The following is an 18328-nucleotide window of genomic DNA, read 5'->3' as shown; positions in this document are numbered from 1 at the left end:
GATCAACATAAATGTCATTTCCATTCTTTTTATTTCTCGTGAATACCACACACTGCATGTTGTACCATCATACAGCGAGACCTTCAAAGGTGGTGGTCCAGACTGCTGTACACACCGGTACCTCTAATACCTCTTGCGTTGACGCTTGCAAGTATTCGTCGTGGCACCCTATCTACAAGTTCATCAAGGCACTATTGTCCAGATTGCCCCACTACTCAATGGCGATTCGGCGTAGATCCCTCAGAGTGGTTGGTGGGTCACTTCGTCCATAAAAAGCACTTTTCAATCTATTCCAGGCATGTTCGATAGGGTTAATGTCTGGAGAACATGTTGGCCACTCTAGTCGAACGATGTGGTTATCCTGAAGGAAGTCATTCACAAGATGTGCACGATGGGGGCGCGAATTGTCGTCCATGAAGACGAATGCCTCGCCATGCTGCCGATATGGTTGCGCTATCGGTCGGAGGTTGGCATTCACGTATCGTACAGCCGTTAGGCGTCTTCCATGACGACCAGCGCCGTACGTCGGCCCGACATAGTAGTAGTAGTAGTAGTAGTAGAGGGGTTTTTGGGCGCACGACAGCAAGGTCTTCAGCGCCGTTCAGTAACATAGGGAGACGGGTGTCAAGAAAAATCCCAGAACAGGAATATAAAACGGAACATAAAACACGGGGAACAATCGTTGAAAAATATGTGCTCACCCGCACCGAACCGTGGGATGAAGCAGGGTGTCAACAGTAAAACATGGACAACACAGGAAGAAAATGATAGAGGGAGCTAAAACAATGTAGCAGATGGAAGTGGCTGGCTGACCACAAGGAAAAAAGGGGAGGAGTCAGCCACTCTGCAATACACTAAAACCTCCAGCCTAAGAGTTTAGGCCAGAGTCCAGACACGTCACAAAACTTAAAAACCCTCGACACACACGTCTCATCATTAGCTAAAACAGAAGGCAGATCCCCATCAACTTGTGCTTCTGCCCGTGCATCACGGTATAAAATGCAGTCCATTAAAATGGGCCGGACAGAGATGTGCACACCACAAGCATCACAAAACGGAGGATCCTCCCGCCGTAATAAAAAGCTATGTGTGAGAGGACAGTGCCCGATCCGAAGACGTGTGAGGGCCACCTCTTCCCGCCTGAGCAACCGGCAGGAGGAGCGCCACGGCCGAGTGGTTGACTTTACCAACCGCAGTTTATTGGCCGTCACCGCCAGCCATTCGTCCTCCCACAACTCCATGCACTTCCTGTGGAGTGCAGCAATGACCGACTGCAAGGGGATAGGACACTGGACCACATCCTGCTCTCCGCAGGCCTCCTTGGCAGCCCGATCGGCCTGTTCATTGCCCCATATGCCGACATGACCAGGCACCCAGCAGAAGGATACCTCTTTACCCCGCCGTTGGAGCAAGTACAATTGGTCATATATCAGCTGGACCACCTCCTCAGTCGGGTATAGGTTCTGCAGTGATTGTAAGGCACTAAGAGAATCGGAGCAGAAAAGAAATCGATCGCCCCGAACACGATGCATCAGCTCCAGTGCCTTCAGGTTCGCGTGGAGCTCCGCTGCGAAAACGGTATGTTCAGCAGGGAGGCGAATCCGGGTAACATGATCAGGGAACACCACAGAACAGCAAAGGAAATTCTCCTGTTTGGAGCCATCAGTGTAAACGACAGTGAAACCGTGATGCACATCTAAAATGTTAAAAAACAGTGACTGGAATGTAAAATCTGGCGTGCCATCCTTCTTAAAACGAGTCAAATCTAAAATAAGTTTGGGTCTCCGGAGGAGCCAAGGTGGAGATCTGCTCCAACCGCGACGTAAAACACGAAGACCAGCCACAGACATCGCAGCGAGGCAATCCTGTGCGCGAATCCCATAGGGCTGCGTCGCACGTTGCCGGTTATGAAATAACCGTGCCAGAGGAGGCTGAGCAACGGTATGGTATGCAGGTGTGTATGGTGTGGACAAAGTTGTATACGCCTGGCGTACCGTAAGTAGCCGTCGCCGCATATGAAGTGGCGGTTCATGGCCCGACATAATGCTACCCCAAAACAGCAGGAAACCTCCACATTGCTGCACTCGCTGGACATTGTGTCTAAGGGACTCAGCCTGATCGGGTTGTCTGTTTGAAGGCATGTGCGACACCATCGGTGAACAGAACGTGATGCCTGTCCTGAGCGGTCCATTCGGCATGTTGTTGTGCCCAGCTGCACCGCACTGCATGGCGACGCGGTTGCAAAGACGGACCTCGCCATCGACGTCGGGAGTGAATTTGCGCATCATGGAGCCTATTGCGTACAGTCTGAGTCGTAATACGACGTCCTGTGGCTGCACGAAAAGCATTATTCAATATGGTGGCGTGGCTGTCAGAGTTCCTCCGAGCTATAATCCGTAGGCAGCGGCCATGCACTGCAGTAGTAGCCCTCGGGCATCCTGAGCGAGGCATGTCATCGACAGTTGCTGTCTCTCTGTATCTCCTCCATGTCCGAACACGAACCGTGTACCTCCTTCCTGGTGGAATGACTGAAAGTGATCGGCTGTCTGACCCCCTCCGTCTAATAGGCGCTGTCATGCATAGTTGTCTACTTCTTTGGGCGGGTTTAGTGACATCTCTGAACAGTATGTTGTAGAATATCCACAGTCAACGTCTATCTTCAGGAGTTCTGGGAACAGTAGTGATGCAAAACTTTTTTTGATATGTGTGCATCAAAGCTAAAATACTTGATAATAATCGAGAAGATAGCTCCAGTTAACACACTACTAACGGAAGAAAGAAGAAGTAAAACCCTTTCTGTATCCGTGAGGTTAATGACATGTATCGGATGCTGTACAAAAGAAATCAGGAGGTGTTTATCCACAGCAAAGAGGGCATTTGAATAGATGAAGTAGTCATATCGAGAAGAATTCCAATGCAGCTCAGGAAAAGATTCGCTAAATGTTACGTCTGAGTGTAGTGTTATATAGCACTGAATCGTGGACACAAAAAATAGCAGAAGTTTTGAAAAAATGCTTAAGGTTAAGTGGACCGGTAGACTGAAGAATGTAGAAGTAATGATGAAAACAATGGATAAGAAGGATTATTGGAAATGATCAGGAGGAGGAAAAAATCTTGGCTGGAATATAGGTTACATTGGCATTGTCTGCAATAAAGAATTATAGAGGAGAAAGTGGAAGGAATGAGAGGAAGACGGAGAAAGACAATCGGAATGGTGGACAACATCAGAATAGGAACAACTTACAAACAAATGAAGGAAAATGCTCATAACAGGACACAGCGGATGACCTTATGTTGAGACATTTCGTACGGCAGATACAATAAGGAAGAAGAAGATGTAGAAAATGAACAGTAGCTTTGCAGCATTACTCTGTTCTGATCTACTTGTTAGCTAATTAGGCTGGGAATGTAAGTCGAAAACGTCCCGTCGATTTTTACGGACCAGTATGGAGATGCGAGTGTGGCTTTTGAATTCCGTGAGTGGAATTGCAATAATATGGGCAATTACCTTTCACAGGCATCGCAAAGCCTACATATTCACAGAGGGACAAAGAAATACGATATGTGTCTAGGAACGTTAGGGACGAGCGTTACTAAATTTCAAAAAATATAACATTATTACTTACTGTTTCATCAGATACAATTTACAGGGTCAGATATATTTACAACAAAGCAAATATTTTCATACAATTAGAGTAAGCGACTCATTACGTCTATAAGAACCGCAGAGATCCATATATATATCTTGCCTTAATTAAATATATTACTGCAACATGAATACGGCACAGATCACAGTAAAGGTAATTACGGTGCTATATTACACATCAAAGAGGAATATCGGCATAATCGACAAAGTCTCCAGTGACCGTAAACAGGAACTGCTGAGCATTTCTGTTCCTTATTAAAAGCAGATGATTAAAATCAGCTTAACTGATAAGTTAGATTCAGTAAAAGATATATTAACAATGAAAAATGAATAAGAAATGTAACGATACAACACTGTAAATAGGCTGCTTTATAAAGGCTTAGTTTGTTCAATGTTATATACCAAAAGAATGGTTTTATCTACAGGTCATGACAATGACATACATACGTATAATTGGTGCAAAAAAATGATGCAATATTTGATATTTTACTTTGAAACATTTATTCACTACTAGACTGACACAATTTTATTACGAAATACGTTTTGTGTCGAAATTTCACCGCAGAGCCAACTGTTCACGTTACTGCAGTGGCCTTTGTCGGGGAAAAAAATATTTGTAGATAACAAATGAACACGCTGCTAGAAGTAATAGAGCAAAGAGTGGCATTTCACGCAACATCGAGCTTAAAAATCAAAACATGAATCTGATAGAACCACAGATATGGGCCCCGCTTTAAAATCGATACAACAGACAAAAATAAACTGCAGCAACAAAAGCACACGCCCATTCACGGGTTGTACAAAAAATCAGAGCGCGGGAAAAGGTTCTCGGCCTGTCAAGGTCCGTTATGGCAATACGAAACGTTATTCATTCTGTACATTAAGCAAGCAGAGTTGAAACCAAAAAGAATATTTAAAAGGAAATCAAAGTCGAAAGGGAAGAAATGAGAAATTTTAGATTTGCTGATGACATTTTCATTTTGACAGAGACGGCAAAGGACTTGGAACAGCAGCTGAAGAGAATGGATAAAGTTTTGAGAATGTCAGACAGCCATCAACAAAAGTGAAATTAGGGTAATCGAATGTATTTAAATCTAATCAGGTGATGCTAAAAGAATTAGTTTTGAAAATGAGACACTAAAAGTATTTGGTGAGTTCCGTTATTTGGTCGGCAAGGTAATTGGTGTGGCTGAAGTAGAGAGGATATAAAATGATGACAGTCAGTAGCAGAAGAAACATTTCTGAACAGGGAGAAATGTATCAGTATCGAACATAAATTTAAATATCTGTTGCTTTATTCCTCTTTTTATCCATATAACTTATTGTTTTCCATGTATTTATTCATCTATCTCCACGAGAATTTTCTCAAATCGAACTTGAAACATACGTCAATCAAATTATAGTTTTAATAATACGTTATAGATAAAATAGTTCGATAATTTGGCATCAGGTCTAAAATGGAAAACCTAATCCATTAAACACTTCCAGATACAGTCTGTAAAGTAAAATTTGTGGGGGTAATTTCACAGCCTTTCAAAATAAAAGCAGGTGTAATGCGAGGTGATGGCCTATCCCCAATTCTTTTTAATAGTGTGTTAAAGAGAACAGTGAGAATTTGGAACAAAAAAGTTGTTGAAGTGAACCTCCCGCCTATCTACAATAAAAAGTGCCTGTCCAAAAATGCAAAAAATAAGGCGTTGCAGCACAGTGGTGAATACAGAATCCCTATATGCAAGCGAATGCCTGGCGTTAAACTATAGTTTAGATAAATTAGAAGTGCTATGAAGGTGAATTATAAGGAAAATGTTAGGACCACGAAGCACAGTAGAAGGTTGAAACTTACGAAGTAATGCAGAAAATAGTTCAAACTTAATGAGAAAAAGAAGATTCATGTTTTGTGCACATTTATTTCGAATGTAAGGTAGTAGATTAACCAATAAGATTTTAAAATATTTGTGGGGTAATGTGTCCACAACAAGCTGGGTCAACGAAGTAAAATAGGATTTAGAACGAAACAACATAAAAGCAGAATAAATAACCAACAGAGAAGCATTTCGGCAAAAAGTATTGAAAATGGAAGTATTCCAAGACAGGATAGCTGAAAAGATTGGTTCAAACTGGTCCGAAGACAGAAGAACAGATGAAAGCATATTGGAAGAAAAGGAAGGATGAAAGAACGCAGAACTGAAATTGTGAAACTGGAACGTGGTCCTCAGATGGCATACTAAAAAAAATGTAATAAAGAAAACGTTGGTTAATTACTATAAACAATTTTTCAACTACTTAAATTTTCTTATTCTTTACATAAATGAGCTCTGCCGAATCGTTAGATTCCGCTTTGAGAAATGGAGTGTTGTTATTACTTAAACTTTCGCCTTTAAATTCGTAGCACAAGTGTCAGTAAAATGAAAACGAGCCAGGCACTATCACGAGTGTGGTGCGGAAGTTGGTACCGCAGGTGGGTGTGCTCGTAGAAGTGCCGTCCATTGGAAATCAGGAATGAACAGTGCAAACGTTTACTGCTGTGGCGTTCACAGGATAGACGTAATCGACATGGGGTAAAGGAGTCGTGTGTAGGTCCGACTTCGCCATGGAGCACGGGAAAGAGGAACAACGAGGTGTAGTGCGGTATTTGATTGTGGAAGGAGCATCAGGAAGTGAAATTCATGCCCGAAAGTCTGCTGCGTTTGACAGACACAGTAAGTCAGATGCACGTGTGTTTGTGTGGAATAAACGATTCCGAGAAGGTCGGTTGTCGCTGAAAGACTGCAGTCGGCCACGACACGATCGTCGTGTAATTACCACTTCTGTCATTGCTGCAAAGGATGCTATCGCAGGAAATGATCTACGGCGGACAGTGGAAAACGTTCGGCTTATCTTAGTCGCGGTATCGTTCACGCCGTCAAGACGGAGCACATGAAGTTCGGGAAAATTCGTGCGCAGTGGGTTCCCACAACCTGACGGAGGACCGGGAACTGAACAGAATGTCGACATCCCTGGAGTGCCTGGAACTGTATCACGAGGAAGAATACCGTTTCCTGTTCCGTATGGGAGCGGGAGATGAAATACGGTGCCATCATTTAAGCCGGGAAATCCAAAGCCGTGTACGCCGGCTCATCCTTTGACTACAAGATCCCGCTGGGCATTGACTTTCTCGAACAAGGCGCCACAATTAATGCACAGCGGTACATGGACTCTGCAAAAATTGGAGCGTGCCATTACGTCCAAACACCCAGAAATGTTGATGGACAGCATCACTCTGATGCAAAATAATGCCAGCCCACATGTTGCGAAGATTGTTTCGACGACTCTGCGGAAGTTTCACTGCTAAGCTGTTACGCATCTGCCATAGAGTCCCGATCTCTCCCAGCGCGATTTCCATATTTTTGGAAAGCTGAAGAAATCCCGATCGTCTATTTGGTTCGGATGAAGAGGAGCATCCTATGAGATTCAAGCCAAGACAGCTTCTGAGATTCAAACACAGACATTTCCATCAGCCAATAAGATCGTAAAGGAGACCACGTGACAAGTGAACATGCTAGTTAAGTTCCCTCGCTCTCAGACTTTGCAGGACCTGCTGCCTTACATTCTTATTTGAGTTTGTGTAGAAAAGAGTCAGCAGATATTACAATAAGTCGGGCTACTACAATAAAGAGAAGATTTAAGTTGGGGATGATGCTGCCATGAAAGGAACTGAGTTCAAGTTATGAAGGTTATTTCATGTTAGTACTATAACGTTGCTGCGTTAGTTAAGTTTGTTTATATGTAGTGAATGTATTTTACGTGAATGTTTTTCAGAAATTTTTGTACGTACTTGCTTCTGCATTTCTCCAATAAGAAGTATTCTAGTGCTAGTTCTGCAAAGCTCGCAGGAGAGCTTCTGTAAAGTTTGGAAGGTAGGAGACGAGGTACTGGCAGAAGTAAAGCTGTGAGTACGGGGCGTGAGTCGTGCTTGGGTAGCTCAGTCGGACGCCGGCACAGTAACTCAGCGTGTTCGGTCAGAGGGTTAGCTGCCCTCTGTAATAAAAAAACTGAGTCAATGGATCAACAACGAACTGAAACGGGTGTCTTGCGACGTCCGCACCGAGCAGATGAAACGAACGAAAACGAAAAAAATGAGTTAAAAAAAGAAAAGTCGGTAGAGCACTCTCCTGCGAAAGGCAAAGGTCCCGAGTTCGAGTCTCGGTCCGGCACATAGAGTGAGAATTTCATCCAAGAAGTATTCTTCTTTAAAATACCATTTTTTGGGGATGGACGATATAAAACTGTTTCAACATTTATTCTACAACGATAAGACTAAAATAGAGCAGAAGACGTTTATTTTGAAAGTCTTCTATGCTGCACGTCCGAAAATGCAAGTTCGAACCGAACCAAACCAAAATCTCGGTCCAATCTCGCTAAAAATACATAAATAAATGTGAAAAAACCAAAACGATTATCGCAGTCTGGAATGATGCTTTCCTTTGCATTCTTGGTGCTCGAATAGATCGCGTGGAGATAGGCCATTTGCTGTGGCATGTTCCGTGTCCTGTGAGAGCTATGTCAGAATGCCTCACAGTACTGACGCAAAATAAACAAAGGTTGAATTGATTATCGATTCACCGCACTGCGGCGAAGGTTATCATTGCTGCTCCAAGAGTGATTTCCGTTTTTGCACCCTTTCAGATTTCAGTCCTAGTAAGATTTGTGTTTTAGTTAACGCCGGACTGAAATAAAAGCAATGCATTTTATGGAACGTTTTTAAGGAGCACCACAACAAACCTAGAATATTATTTATTTTAAGCATTACATTTGACACATCTGTCACATGCATATTTTGGACTTAGCAGACAAATAATTAAATTTAATCGGACTATCCATTAGAATACTATTATTCCGTAAACAACAAACCCAGACTTTCCCAAAATTTAAGTCCTTTTATTTTGCAAACACTATGTCACTCTTGCCTTCCGAACAGGAAATTAAGCAGCTGAATATAAGGAGATTGCGTGAGAACACCGAGGGTAGTATAAACAGTAATATTTTCTTGAAAAAACAGAACAAGTGGGAATGTGTGGATATTAAACTGATAGTCTCATTTCATAAACTTTCTGAGTTGAACAGCGCATAGTGCCGCAGCTGTCCGTTCCCGGCTGTCAGGTAGAGCTGATGGAACAGTTATCATCGTCATCGAGAACATATAGATTCATCGCCGTCTCGCCGCCCACACTGCCAGGATCATCATTCCCGCCAGGCGCTGTTCTTTTGTTTCGTTCACTTTACCTCTGCTGTTGCTTTCTCAGCAACAGTCCCTGAAATAATTGGCCATCTCAATGTTCGTATCTATATCTATGCTCCTACAATCACATACAATTTCAACCACTACACATTATCCCTACCAGTTGTCCCCAACTCTCACATTCATCCACCCTCCGTCCTTAAACTCCACCATCCACGACCTCTTACTTCATCTACTTTCTCTCAAATCAACGATCATACAGTCTCGATCGTAGGTAAAGCAGGTGGTAGACTGCGGTTGATTGGTAGAATACTCGGGAAATGCAGACAGTCTACAAAGCTGATTACTTAGAAAACACTCGTGTTACCCGTCCTAAAATATCGCCCAAGGGTGTCAAATACTTGCCAAATAAGACTAACACAGGATATTAAACGTATGCAAAGAAGGTCTGCACTGATTGTCTGAAGTTTGTTTGATCCATGGGATGTCATCGTTTTCATGCTGAAAGTCCGCAATTAGCATACGCTTGAAGATGGATGTGTACTAGCCCCTGTCTACTTACAAAGAATCAAGAACCAGCTGTAAGTGAGGTAGCTAAGAAGGTACCAGAACGTTCTCTACCTATCGCTTCAGAAGAGACCGGAAGGTAAGATTAGTCTATTTACAGCAGCACCAAGTCAGTGGAAGCATTCCATACCGCAGAATATCTTATTCATTAAAATGATCGATTTCGGCACGTTTAATGGGCCGTTTTCAGATTATGAGCACCATTTGGATGGATGTGGCTGAGTGGTGAAGAACTGCACCTGGTCACAACGGCAACTGCTGCTAGTGGCTATTCTGCCACGGGTTATAAACTGTACGAAGACGAGCGCATTTGATGCGTTGTGTCAACTGTAGCCAATAGGAACTTAACTTACGTAAAAAGCGCTCTAACTTATCAATAAAACGTAAAAATAATATGACAATTGTATGTACAGCATTATACAAATCCAACTGTTGAAACGAATACTACAAGTCTTAATAATGTTGCTATAAATTTATGAAAGACTTTAAAATAAGAACGCCAAGAGAAACAGTTGTAGGATCGTTGAACGCCAGCTGTTGACAGTTCTTGGTACTTCTGGTGACGCAGTTTCTATGGAAATATCGACAGGGTGGGTACTGGTTGTCAAACCTTATGCTGCATGACGCGATTTCCATGGAGACGCTGTATAACGTCCCCAGGCTACCGAAGATGTATGCAGAGGACTCTGTAGCAATGGCAACGTAGTTGTTGGTAATTAATGGTTAAAGATGTGTTTATTGGACGCTGTTCCCATGGTGGTATTGTGAGTGCAACAGCCTGTGGCCGCCGTAGGCATATATAGAAAACGACGTCACAAGTTCAATGAAGGCGTCTTATAACAATGTAAAACACCACTGCAGGTGTAAGTTGATGTTATGCTATATTATACTTGAAGTTAGCAGAATTAGAGTAGTTGTTGGTTAAAATTATGCACACAAAGCCGTTGAAGCAATCTTAGCATTCCATAAGCAGATGAAACGGGAAGAGGCCTTAATATGAGGCACACTGGAAAGTACCCTCCGCCATGTGATTCACAGCAGTTTGCAGTGTTTGGCTATCACCAACAAGATCACTTCAGTAGCACCACGCTAGCCTCGCCAGCTACATTGGTGCCTGATGCCTCCGCAGCTGCCTCATCGGTACAATCTCATCAACGCAACTATCCAGACACTTATTACTGGACATTAATAAGCGGCGTGTCACACTTCGCCTTTACGACGGCTTTAACTTACGTGGGGACTTTTTCACTGAGGTGTGTGAATGTCTTTGGAGAAATGGTAGCCCATTCTTCCTCAAAAATCGGAACCAGACAAGTGGTGATGTTGGACGCTGGGGTCCCTGGAGCGGAATCGACAACTTAACTCATCCCAAAGACGTTCTTTTGAGTTCAAGTCGTGACTCTGGGCAGGTCAGTCAGTTTCAGGAATGTTACTGTCCACAGACCATTGCCCCATAGATGCTGCTTCATGACTGGACGCTCTGTCATACTGATGCGACCAATCATAGTCTGCGAACTGTGCCAATCATCGTCTCAGTACTGTTCCTCTATTGAACGCCGTACACAAAGCTCTAGAATATGTGCCCATACGCTTCCGCATTTAGAGGTTTCTTAAGTGCAATAATGGGGCCACATCCTAACCAAGGATAACAGCTCCAGAGCCTAATATCACATCCTCTGTACTTCACAGTTGGCACTCCGCATAATAGCTGGTAACGTTCTCCAGGCATTCACCAAACCCAAACCCTCGCATCGATTAGCCAATCGTACAGCGAGATCCATCACTCCAAACCACACGTTTGCAATCACCCCTATCCAGTGGCGTCGCTTTTTACACCACCTCAAGGTTCGCTTCGTTTTGTCTACAGAAATGTGTGGCTTACGAGGAGCTGCTCCAACATGTACGCTGTTCTTCTACCGAACACTCATTTGCTAGCTGGAGTGCAAATAGCATTTTGGAACTCACTGATGACTACTTCCTCTGATTTGAAGCAATTTTTTACTATCACCACTCTACAATGGTCGAAGGTCCGTGTCCATCTGCACAAGAGCTTTGGGTAGTCGTGGTATAACTGTGGTCGACGAGCTGGATGTAGAATCGTACAAAATTTTTGGTAACATTCTTGGGAAACAGCGATCGATATTTTATTTAAAATGACAGTTTTCGGTCTAGTCTTAGGCCATCGTCTGAATAGCGCTGTGAAAGATAGAAAACGTGCTAATTACATAAAGAAGGCAGTGACTTAAAATAACGTAATTTATACATATTAAAATCGAAGAGTCGTTAGCCATCAACTGAAGCTGACGATGTGCAGAACAGTCAGAAGACCTCAGTTGCTGAAACTGCTCCTGCTGGCTAGGCAGCATTGCGTTACATAAAGCTGGTGAGAGAGTGTTTCTGCTGTATGACTTAACCGTCAGCCAATGAGGAACGATTTATATAAATAACGTATTGTTAGAGGGAACAGTTAATCTGAAAGTGAATAAATATAAAAAGGAGTGCCTAGAGGACAGAACAGATGGTTAAGAATGTTGAGTAACTGTAATAAGATTATTTAAAAATTATTTATCTTACTCAACTGACCATTAAAATTGCTACACCTAGAAGAAATACAGATGATAAACGGGTATTCATTGGACAAATATATTATACAAGAACTTACATGTGATTACATTTTCACGCAATTTGGGTGCATAGATCCTGAGAGATAAGTACCCAGAGCAACCACCTCTGGCCGTAATAACGGCCTTGATACACCTGGGCATTGAGTCAAACAGAGCTTCGATGGCGTGTACAGGTACAGCTGCCCATGCAGCTTCAACACGATACCACAGTTTATCAAGAGTGGCGTATTGTGACTAGCCAATTGCTCAGCCACCATTGACCAGACGTTTTCAATTGGTGAGAGATCTGGAGAATGTGCTGGCCAGGGCAGCAGTCGAACATTTTCTGTATCCAGAAATGCCTGTACAGGACCTGCAACATGCGGTCGTGCATTATCCTGAAATGTAGGGTTTCACAGGGATCAGATGAAGGGTAGAGCCACGGGTCGTAACACATCTGAAATGTAACTCTACTGTTCAAAGTGTAGTCAATGCGAACAAGAGGTGACCGGGACGTGTAACCAATGGCACCCCATACCATCACGCCAGGTGATACACCGGTATGGCGATGACGAATACACGCTTCCAATGTGCGTCCACCGCGATGTCGCCAAACACGGATGCCACCATCATGATACTGTAAACAGAACCTGGATTCATCCAAACAAATGACGTTTTGCCATTTGTGCACCCAGGTTTGTTGTTGAGTACACCATGTCAGGCGCTCCTGTCTGTGATGCAGCGACAAGGGTAACCACAGCCATGGTCTGTGAGCTGATAATCCATGCTGCTGCAAACGTCGTCGAACTGTTCGTGCAGATTGTTGTTGTCTTGCAAACGTCCCCATCTGTTGACTCAGGGATCGAGACGTGGCTGCACGATCCGTTACAGCCATGCGGATAAGATGCCTGTGACCTCGACTGCTATAGTTCAGTTCTTTTATCTTGGCGGCTCGCGCATGCCCGCCCAGACGCGGGAGATTGCTGCGTTGCCAAGTTGCAAACGACGCACGCGCCAAGAGAAGCAGCGCCATAGTATAGCATAGTTCGCAAGCTTACGTTTAGGGGGGAGCGCGCAGTTCATGAAGTAAAGCCACCACGGCCGCATTAACCCTTTCGCTGCTACAAAGACGTGCTTCCCGCATTCCGCGCTGTGCGCGATTTTCTCATCACTGCACTGCTCGCCTATGCTGACACACAGTGTTCCGACTGCTTTGACACTTATCGTTCGATTTCTCAAAAACTATTTGGCTCAAAAATTTGATTTTGACATATCTTCTTGACTGATACCTTCCCCCCATAAATGACTTAATTTTGTTTCGATGTTCAGCCCAGTTATTGTGCAGCATTAAATGTAGTAAATCATTCCACAAAATTTTCAAGGGTTTGCAGAGGTAAAAGTCCATAATGTATACTTTCCGTATGGTCGATTTTAGTTGCCAAAATGTTGAGAATGAAATGTGGACAAGGTACCTAAATTTTATATAAAATTTACTGTATAACAAAATCTCATTTCATTTAAGTACCAGATAGGTGTCGTATGTAATATTGAGAAATATTCCGTCTTTCGCGACTGTAATAAAAGTTTTATTTATAACAGAGTCATTTTGATTTTTTTCTAAAAAGTTCTAATTCAAACAATGTTGGCAAAGTACACAAAACTGAATTGTGGACATAATAAAACATAGAAAAAACTAAAATATATTGTCAGTGAGGCACAGTGCGCAAACAATTTGTGTTTGTCACAACAGACAGCAAAACCTTGGCAAAAAATGAAACACTCGACGAAAACATTGAATATGATGATGTTGCCAAAGCAGCGAAGCAATGAATTGCGTCCGACAATCAAGTAGCTCGGCAACGTACGAGCCGAAATTCTGCTCTAGATAATACTTTTAATAGTGTCGCAAAAGAATATATCTCAATATGAATAGTAAAACAGTGACTCCGGAAGAAAAGATATACAAACAAAACAGATAACATGAATATTGAATGTGTGCCTTTTCATTGTTTTTAATTGCTGTAAAAAGAAATATTGGAGGACAAAATTAGAAAAACCGAAAATTTATTATGACTACAATGAAGAGACAGAGCACTAGAAATTTCAAAAAAATTACATTCAAACGAATAAAATTCGTGAAGGAAGACACTTCAATATTGTTTTTAAATAAAGAAAATATAAAGCACCAAACAAGGTCTGAACTCAGATCGTCTCCCTTAGCAACCACACAGCTTAACCCTTACGCTAACGCAGCTCGCCATTTAAGAGCACTCCTTGAGGACTTTAACATGTCACGCAAAATGCGGACAAACACTGCTGGAATGACTATGAATTACTCACGTTTCGTCGAAGTACAATAGGAAATAAACAATTACTGCTGTTCTTTAATGGAAAAGAAGTTCGTGAGATGGTACAAACACCTTTCCTTGCTATCGCCTGAATTAGGAGGCTTATTGCTTGTTTGGTTTAATTAATTAATAGGATACGAAGCAATTGGTATAGAGAATGCTTTTTCCAAACTTTCTATAAAAGAAAGTCTGCCATCAAGACATTGCTTTTGTTCGATTACTTTATTTATGACTGAACGTTTCTAAAATTGAAGACACTCGTCCGTGCTCTGCACTGCAGTCGAGCTCTGGCAACGTCGTTCTCTGTTCATTGGCTGACTTCATTTTGTGACGTCAGATGCGTAGAACTATGCTAAACATGGCCACCGTCGTAAATGACGCGTACTTTACTGATACGAGGCCATTGGGATCCAGCACGGCGTTCCGTATTACCCTCCTGAACCCACGGATTCCATATTCTGCCAACAGTCATTGGATCTCGACCAAACCGAGCAGCAATGTCGCGATACGATAAACCGCAAAAGCGATAGGCTACAATGCGACCTTCATCAAAGTCGGAAACGTTACGCATTTCTCCTCCTTACACGAGGCATCACAACAACGTTTCAACAGGCAACGCCGGTCAACTGCCGTTTGTGTATGAGAAATCGGTTGGAAACCCTCCTCATGTCAGCTCGTTGTAGATTTCGCCACCGGCGCCGACCTTGTGTGAATGGTCTGAAACGCTAATAATTTGCATATCACAGCATCTTCTTCCAGTCGGTTAAATTTCGCGTGTGTAGCACGTCATGTTAGTGGTGTAGTAATTTTAATGGCCAGTAGTATATTTCTTGTAGTACCAACTGGCGGAATTAATTAATTTATTTACTATAAAATCGGTTATTTAATTAATATTATGTGTGTACAGAGTAAACAAATGGATTTATGTAAAACAATCTAGGGTAAATATGCCGTAATTACAAACTGTCTTGACTAATACGAAATTTAGTAGAACAATGACGCGATGAGGACTGATTTTTCACTAATTTCATGTAATATCGTATCTTCTCGATACTGCCTGAGCCAGCACCTCGATGAAGATGCCTGTAAAGCTATGAACATCGTCACCAATAAAACGACCTGACCAATCAATAACCTCCAGGTCACCAACCAATGAAGGCCGCCAGGACGGTATTATAAGCGGCGGGCACTTTCTTCTACACTGAAGAACCAAAGAAACTGGTACACCTGCCTATTGTCGTGGAAGGCCGACCACGCAGAAGGCCCACAACACTACGTGACATGGGCTCGACTAATGTCTGAAGTAGTGCTGGAGGGAACTGCCACCATGAATTCTTCAGGGCTGTCCATAAATCAGCAAGCGCCCGGGAGGGTGGATCTCTTCTGAACAGCACGTTCCAAGGCATCCCAGATATGCTCAATAATGTTCAGGTCTGGAAAGTCTGGTGGCCAGCGGAAGTGTTTAAACTCAGAAGAGTGTTCCTGGAGCCACTCTGTAGCAATTCTGGACGTGGTGGGTGTCGCGTTGCCCAAGTCCGTCAGAATGCACAAGGGACATTAATTGATGCAGGTGATCAGACAGGAGGCTAACGTACGTGTCACCTGTCAGAGTCGTATTATAGACGTATCAGGGGCCCCATATCACTCAAACCGCACACGCCTCACACGATTACGGAGCCTCCAGCAACTTGAACAGTCCCCCGCTGACATGCAGGTTCCATGGATTCATGAGCTTGTCTCCATACCCATTCACGTCCATCCACTCGATACAATTTGAAACAAGACTCGTCCGACTAGGTAACATGTTTCCAGTCATCAACAGTCGAATGTCGATGTTGACGGGCCCAGAACAGGCATAAAGCTGTCGTACAGTCGTCAAGGGTACACGAGTGGGCGATCGACTCCGAAAGCCCATATCGATTGTTTCGTCGAAGGGTTCGCACGCTGACACTTGTTGATGGCCCAGCATTGAAATCTGCATCAATTTGAGGAGGAGTTGCACTTCTGTCACGTTGAACGATTCTCTTCAGTCGTCATTGGTCCAGCTGTTGCAGGATCTTTTTCCAGACGCAGCGGTATCGGAGATTTAATGTTTTGCCGGATTCCTGATATTCACGGTACACTCGTGAAATGGTCGTACGGGAAAGTCCCCACTTAATCGCTGCATCGGAGATGCTGTGTCCCACCGCTCGTGCGCCGATTATAACACCACGTTCAAACTCACTTAAATCTAGATAACCTGCCATTGCAGCGGCAGTAACCGATCTAACCACTGCGCCAGACACTTGTTGTCTTATGTAGGCATTGCCGAACGCAGCTCCGTATTCTACCTGTTGACGTATCTCTGTATTTGAATACGCACCCCTATACCAGATTCTTTGGTGCTTCATTGTTGTTAGAGATTAGTTTCGCTTTGCTAGTTCGTGCCGAACCTTACACAGACCTGTTGATAGCTAGCTGTACCGGCAAACATTCAGTGATCATAGACGCGTGGGGCTGCTGCTTATAGCTATCCTTGGCTGCCGTAAGTTGTCAACAGTGTAGGAGTTCCTCAGCAACACGTTGAGTAAAATATATGTATTTAATATGAATTTGTGTAAACTAATCTTTTCATTGTCTGTCTTGATTCCTACGAAGACAGATCTCTTTGGCCACCTTCCGCCCATTTATCATCAACAACGAGGACATAACAGTCGTCTCCTCGGAACACAACGGTTGCCGACTCGCATCATAACACAGGGATTTGTCATTCAAGTGACATCCAATAACTAGCCCACGTCAGAAGTCACTTAGGTCTCGTGAACAATACAGTTTACTGTCACACTTCTCTACTGACAACACAATAGTCCCCATGTCGTATTACGCTGCCAGGTCCACTGCTCATGACATCTAGTGGTCAGTTCTGCATTACATAGGGGTATCCAAGTACTTTTGATCAGATAGTATGTTAAAGATCTGTTGCAAAATATTAATAGTATCCTCAAACTTTTCGCAGATTATGCACTTATCTATGTCGAACTGATGATTGAAAAAGGCAACACAAATGCTCCATCATATCTTGGTAAGGTTTCAAAAGGGTGCAAGGAGTGGCATCTTACTTTAAATGTTCAGAAGCGTAAAATTCAGCATTCCACAATAAAACGTTGTACCCTACGACTACGATATGAATTATTCACATTTAAAATCAGTCAACTCATACTTGGCTGTAGCAATTTTTAGCGATGTAAAGTAGAATGAATGCATAGTCTCCGGCGTAGGCAAAGAAGGTGGTAGACTTCGGTTCATTGCTAGGATACTGGGAAAATACAACATGTCTAATAAGGAGAGATTCCCCACAAAATATCATGCGATCTGTCCGACAATACCGCTCGGTTTCGTGGTACTCAAACGAAATACGATTGTTCCATAGTATTGCTCAGTTGTGTGGGATTCAAAAGAAATGTGATTAACAGAGGATGTAAGTATACAAAGAATGACAGCACAAATGGTCACAGGTTTCTCTGGCCGATGGAAGGGTGTCAGTGCAAAGGCTGAAGATCCAGTACTGACAGACGAAGACAGATTGCAACTACCCCCAGAAAGTGCACTTACAAGGTTTCCAGAAATAGCAGAGGATTCTAGGAATACGAGGGTCATTTCAAATGTCCTCCACCCTGCGCATGCGCCACCGTTACGGTGACGTGATCAAGTTGAAATTCATGTCAGTTGTGAGCAAAACCTTAGATGTGACGGTCGTGTACGTATTTGCTGTTTCGCGTGGGTGTGTCGGGAGTAAATCAGTTTCAAATTGGAAGTTCGACTGCTTAACTGGGTGGTAAAGTGCTCGCCTCCCATGCAAGCGGGCCCGGGTTCGATTCCCGGTTGGAGAGGAAATTTTCTCCGCTCGGGGAACGGGTATTGTGTTTTCCTTATCATCATTTCATCCTTATTACCGGCGTGCAAGTCG

Source organism: Schistocerca serialis, chromosome 7 (genome assembly GCF_023864345.2).
Source record: "Schistocerca serialis cubense isolate TAMUIC-IGC-003099 chromosome 7, iqSchSeri2.2, whole genome shotgun sequence".
Taxonomy (NCBI): Eukaryota; Metazoa; Arthropoda; class Insecta; order Orthoptera; family Acrididae; genus Schistocerca; species Schistocerca serialis.
This window is presented reverse-complemented; position numbering follows the sequence as displayed.